The sequence below is a fragment of the Cornus florida genome, unplaced genomic scaffold (assembly GCF_030987335.1).
Source record: "Cornus florida cultivar Cherokee Brave unplaced genomic scaffold, ASM3098733v1 CherokeeBrave_3.0.0_Hap2_Chr01, whole genome shotgun sequence".
Lineage (NCBI taxonomy): Eukaryota > Viridiplantae > Streptophyta > Magnoliopsida > Cornales > Cornaceae > Cornus > Cornus florida.
The window spans coordinates 48,956,949-48,963,717 of NW_026775571.1; the positions used below are offsets into that span (position 1 = coordinate 48,956,949).

Here is a 6,769-nt window from a genome sequence, read left to right on the forward strand (position 1 = left end):
CTTCAGCTAATACAATATTTAGGCTATTGGCTAACCATCATATGGGGTGGCTTATCCTAACCAAGATTGCTTTGTTGTAAATGGAATGTAGGTTTTTCAATACTAAAGCAATAGCAACTATACTAAATTAGGCAAAAATGTTTCAATTATTAGCTGCAACGTTTTTCTTTCAGATATGGAGTGCAGACAGTTCAACTTTAAGATTGCATTGCAACTATGCTAAATGTAGCTAAGTGGTTATTTATGGGCCTAAACTTAACTTATTTATCCTTCTCCAGAATATATAAGAGCATTTGCAGATGAATTGTTGGAAATTCATCATGGATGTACATGATGAGTTGTGTGTAAGTATATATATATATATGCAAATTCATCATGTTTTGATGTAAACTGAAGTTAAAGACTTTATATATATATATATATATATATATATATATATATATATATGCATTATTTATATATATATCTAATTCATTAAAGATAATTTTAAAAAAAGTTAAATTATCGAACAAAAATAGTTGTTGCAGATTGACTTACTCTGGTGGGTCTTACACAGCATGAAAGATACAATGCAATAATTGAGACATCATGGGATGTTTCTAAAAGATTAGAACAGAGTCATTCGATAATCCTTATAATTGATATGATGTGATTTACTATTCTTTGTAATGACGACATTTAAGAGGATTAATTTTAACCTTAGATGCTCTGTAAAGAAATTTGATAGATTCAGTTTCCATGACTATTTAAGTCATATAATTTGAGTTTGGTTGCATCTTTGGAAACCATTGTCCATCTGAAACCATAGAAAACGAAAGGCAAATCTTGGGAACTTGGCAGTTAATTGTTCTTATAGTCAGTTTTGGAACAAGTTGAAATTCCGAAATTATTTGTTCATTAATTTTTTTAAGAATTACAGGAACAGAAGAACCAAGGGATGCACCGAAATGGGCATTATGCACTAAACATATAAGCAGTATACTCCTTTTATGTTCATTTACCATCAGGAGTAGCGTTTTAACCTCATTTTCTGTAGACAATTTTCTTTTGTTGTGAGAAGGACGTATGCAAGAGTGAGCAACAAGGCAATTATGATATACAAAATGTCACTAATGACAAGTGTTCTTCCATATCCTATGATTTCTTGTAAATGAAATGTAGATTTTTCAATACTAAGCAATAGCAACTATACTAAATTGGGCAAAAATGTTTCATTTATTAGCTGCAACGTTTTTCTTTCAGATATGGAGTGTAGACAGTTCAACTTTAAGATTGCATTGCAACTATGCTAAATGTAGCTAAACCAAAATCTGAGGGTGGTTTGGGAATTAAAGCTTTAGCTAATTGGAATAAAGCAATAGGGGTAAACAGCTTTCTAAGCTTTGTAATTCTCATTCCTCTTAAATCTAGTACTTGGGCCAGAACCAATCTTCTAAAGGATAGATGCATTTGGGATATTAAACCTCCCCATGACCTGCTCTTCGACATGGAGGAAAATTTTACAAATTAGAAGCACATTCTGTCTTTGTATTCAATACATTGTTGATGATGGTAGTCATTCTTTCTTGTGGATTATTTACTGGTTTCCTTTTTGTTCCATTCATCAACCATATGGGGATAGAGTGATACATAATTCTGGTTTGTCCAGAAATGCGAAGCTGAAAGATATTATAAGGAGTGATCATTGGAATTGGCTAGTTTCTCTTCCAAGATCTTCTCAACTACAGTCCTTAATCAGCAATCTTCCTGCTCGATCTAGTTTTAATCCTCTTCTGTATGCTCTATCAGATGGATCCCTTCTTCAAGGTCTTTCTCCACCTTCTCTGCTTGCACTAATCTGAATCCCGAGATTCAGCTTCATTTTTCTTTTGATTTGCCTCTACACTTGGTACTCAAGATAAACTTCTTGGTTATGGCATTATCTTCAATGAGCTGCCTTTTCTGCAAAGTTCCCTTGGAGGATCATGATCTTCCATTCTGCAATTGTCCTTTTCCTTTTAGAATTTGGACTACCGTCCTGCATAATTGTATTCAAATTAATCAGTTGCGTCTTGATACATGGGAGTGGGACACCATCACTAGTTGGGCTTCATCATCATTTAAAAGGGAAATCTCTTAAAGCTACCCTTTTGAAGCTCATTTTGTGTTCATCACTATTTATATATATATATATTCCTAGTTTTTCATCACTATATTATGTGTCTTGAGAGAAATAAAAGAAAGTTTTACAATGAATATGTGGATGTTAATACTATATGTGCCAAGATTTTTAATGCTTTCTGATTTTGAGCTCCATCCCTTGGGAGATATCTTTCTTTTTCTGCTTATAAGTATCTCCAAGGAGTTTGAAATCTTCCGAAATCCTATTCAGTTGATTCTCTTGTTCAGCTAAATTTGTTATATATATGTTTGCTTTAGAGGGGCGGTGTTGTTTTCTGGATAGTCATACTTTTAACTTGGTTGGTTCTGCTATTCTTTTTCTTTGCTAAGCTTAAGTCATTGGTTTCTGGAGATGCTGCTGAATTGGGTTTTCATCTTCCTTATGATTTGTTGGCTGCTGTTTGGATTTTGTATGCTCTTTCTTATGCTGCTATATAATCTGCTGATTTTTCCTTTGCATTTACTATTTTTTCTCTGTTGCTTTGTTAATAAAGTTGGCTTTTCTACTATTGCTCTTGTTGAGCTGTTTTGTTGGCTTGCTAGTCTTTTGTTTGGTTTTTTTTTTTTTTTCTTTGTATGGTTAACTTAGCCTTCTTCTTGTAATTTTCTGATCTTAATAAAGCTTATTCACCCAAGAAAAAAAAAACGTTATAGATTTAATATTACCTTGTACATTAGACCAACCAACATCCTTATCAATTAGTATTGGAAGTTCACCAGGATTCCCCTCATGTCATCTGTTGAACCAACATCCTTATCAAAGTACAAGAATATCAGCCTTTTCTTTTCATATATGTACAGTATCCGACACTTCATATCAAATATAATACTTAGAACAGAAACAAAAACTCTTGTCATCAAGGCAATATGCAAAAGAATATGAATACATGTGTTTTTTCTTTTCTTCATTTTCCCGGTTGTGTATGCTTGTAAGGGAACAGACAGGGATAACAGCAAGATATGAGAATGTGTGAAATTGACAAGTTTAGATGAAGAAACCCCCGCATTTGATTTTATTTTGTTATAGAAGTTTCTTTGAAGTTTGAATGGGGAAAATATCTTCTAGGTCGGATGGACTCTCCTATTTCCCTTCACTTAAACGTTTCGAGATGACATGTGCACTGGTATGAATAGCAGCGGTTGTGGCTCAATGCCTAGGTATTTAGGCTATTGCCTAAGGCTCCACATGGAATAGGACTCCATGGTTTTCTTTATTATTTAATATTCTCCAATTATTTGATATTGACTCCTAAAAGTTTGAACTCCAATCATATGCTACAGGAAAACTTGTTATTACTCTTTCTTCATCCTTATTTTTTTTCTCACTTCATTGCTCTCGTTCCTTAAACCATATTCTAGGTGAAAATTGATTTGCTATTTTGAAATTTTCAATATTATCAAAGCGCAACAAAAAAAATTTAGACATAATGAATGAAAAGTAATTCGCCACCACGATGCTAGAACTTCATTCCTGGCAATGACATTGCTTCTCAACAAAATAAATAAATAAATACCCTAAACTAGCAAGAAACTCAAGATCCATTATTTTTTAATAATTTTTCAAGGACTAACAGTAATTGCACTTTAGAAATTTCACTGAATAAATTAGTCAAAACTCTAAAATTTTTGCCTTAGGCATCAATTTTCATTGAGTCGGCCCTGGTTATGGAATATGTGTGTGACACAAAAATCCAAACTCAAAGTTGCAATCATTGCTTCTCCTGCGTTTTTGTTATCCTACTAATAGTAATACTTGTGCTTGCTCTGCTATTCTGTCCAAGCCTGGCTGAGGAAGAATTACAGAGCGTAAACAAAAAATTAAAAAATGAGTTTTTATTTAATTGATTGATAGAAACTCTTTCTTAACCACATCCTTATGTTTGTGGTCTTTTCATAGCACCATTGTTCTTATACATACATTGACTGTAAAATTATTTTTGATTATTTTATGCATTAAATTATTGATTTTTCTTGGCTTCTTTGTATGGATGCCCCACTATCTAAAAATAAACTTTTTACATATATATATGTATCTTGTTATGTTTCTTCAGGCTGCTTCTTTGGCAGATCTCTAATTTTAGGAGCAGTACTTGAAGCAGGTTTCTTTAATTTGTATGGCAGATTTTCAATGGCTTGTGCAGGGTAGTTGAGATTTATGTGAGGATTAAGAGCAAAAAGGTGGAATGTGTTAGTTGACATAAGAGCTAATCATTTGATACGTATACGATATAATTTGATATTGACACAATAAAGGACATGTATAATGGTTGTGCGGCTACAGTTAGAATGCCTGTAGGTAAGCAAGTGAATTAGGCTTACACCAACGGTCATCATCAAGTCCATACCTTTTTGTCTTGGTTATGGATGAGCTGGCAAGACACATCCAAGATGAGATTCTGTGGTGTATGTTATTTGCCGATGATATTTTTTAGTTGATGAGTCTAGAGAAGGAGTTAATGCCAAATTGGAGGTTCAAAGAGAAGCTTTTGAACTAAAAGGGTTTAAGATAAGTCAAAATAAAACTTGATTAAATGGAGTGTAACGTTAGTAAATATAGAAAGACAAATGAGGATATAGTGATTTTTAACAATCAACATCTACAAAAACGTCCACATATTTGTTATTTAGGCTCAATTATTCATAATGAGGGAGATATCGGAGATGACCTTAATCTTAGAATCAAGGTAGGATGGGTTAAATGGAGAGCGCATCTAGCATATTGTGTGATAGGTGTATCCCCTTGCGATTGAAAGAGTAGTTATGTCAAACAACTATTAGACCAGCCATACTTTATGGTACCGAATATTGGGCAGCTAGGAAACAACATTTGCATAATGTGATTGTGGCAGAAATGTGAATGTTAAGATGGATGTGCTAGACTAGAAAGGATTGAACTAGAAATGACGATGTTTGGAAGATTGGAGTGGCACCAATTGGAGATAAAATGAGAGAAAATAGGTTAAGATGGTTTGGACATGTGCAAAGAAGACCTTTAAGTGCGTCGGTTAGAAAATGTGACATAGTCTACATTGAGGGTAATACTAGGCGAAGAGGAAGACCAAAGTTAACGTGGGTAGAGTTAGTAAAGAAAGATATGATAGCATGTGGAATTGTGGATTAACCGCGGCTATGGCCTTAAATAGAGCAGAATGTCAACCCCAAGTAATTAGGAAAAGGCTTAATTGTTGTTGTTGTTGCTGTATGATATAATTAGGCATCGCGATTTTGTAAGCAAGTTTTTGTGATGATGGTGATGATTTATTGTTGATGCATGTTTTTTGTCTTGTTGCTTTTCCTTTATTTTCTTCATTTCAAAATATTGACTAATTTCTATCATAATTTTTCTTAAGCCTCTTATTTTGGAAACAGTGGATGCAACAAGTGGTTATCAACAGCCTTAAACTTAAACTTATTTATCCTTCTCCAGAATATATAAGAGCATTTGCAGATGAATTGTTGCAAATTCATCATGGATATACATGATGAGTTATGTGTAAGTTTATATATACATGCAAATTCATCATGTTTTGCTGTAAACTGAAGTTAAAGACGTTTTTTTTTTTATACATATGCATTAATTTGAGTTTGGTACCATTGTCCATCTGAAACCATAGAAAACAAAAGGCAAATCTTGGGAACTTGGCGGTTAATTGTTCTCATAGTCATTTTTGGAACAAGTGGAAATTCCGAAATTATTTGTTCATTAAATTTTTTAAGAATTACAGGAACAGAAGAACCAAGGGATGCACCGAAATGGGCATTATGCACTAAACATATAAGCAGTATACTCCTTTTATGTTCATTTACTATCTGAAGTAGCGTTTTAACCTCATTTTCTGAGACAATTTTCTGTTCTTGTGAGGAGGACGTGTGCAAGAGTGAGCAACAAGGCAATTATGACATACAAAATGTCACTAAGGACGAGTGTTATTCCATATCCTATGATTTCTCCTCGTACAGAAGAGTTGCTCCTCCTTTCTTCACTGTTTTGAGTTTGGTGAACTAGCCAAAGAAACAGGATACTTTTATATTCTCTTTTCAAAGATTTGAACTTTTGTGTGTGGACTACATGCATATCTTTTTTATGTTTGTTATACATTTGATTCTCTTGTTTCCTTTCACTTGTCCATATGTAGATGAACTAGAGTATCTGTGCACCATATTTTTGTGATTTTATTAGAATTCATGTTTGATTTTATATTCTCTTTTTATGATGCATGAGATTGGGATTGAAGAGTTTTTTTTTTTTTGAAAGTCTTAAAAAGGGGTGCAACACGAGGACTTCCCAGGGGGTCACCCATCCTAGTACTACTCTCGCCCAAGCACCCTTAACTGCGGAGTTCTGATGGGATCCGGTGCATTAGTGCTGGTATGATCGCACCCAGCATCTAGTGCATTGGGATTGAAGAGTTGCCCATACTTTCTTTGTGTCTTTGGGCATCTAGTGCTGAGTGAGGATGCCCAAAACCTTGTTAAGTGAGAAATACATTTTTGAAAGTAATAGGTTAATGACAATGATAGTGGTCCAAGTGAAAGGAAAGAGATGATGATTGTGTGAGTTACGAATATTGATTCAATCATGCTTTCTTGATCAACCCGCACAGCTGGT

The 6,769-nt window shown here is 33.9% G+C and overlaps 1 non-coding gene across 1 annotated transcript; it reads right to left on the bottom strand.

The window, feature by feature from the left end:
* Positions 1–6,424: 6,424 nt before the first annotated feature.
* Positions 6,425–6,543, bottom strand: LOC132282396 (5S ribosomal RNA). The gene has a single exon (XR_009471756.1). It is a non-coding gene; the product is annotated as a 5S ribosomal RNA (ribosomal RNA).
* Positions 6,544–6,769: the final 226 nt, after the last annotated feature.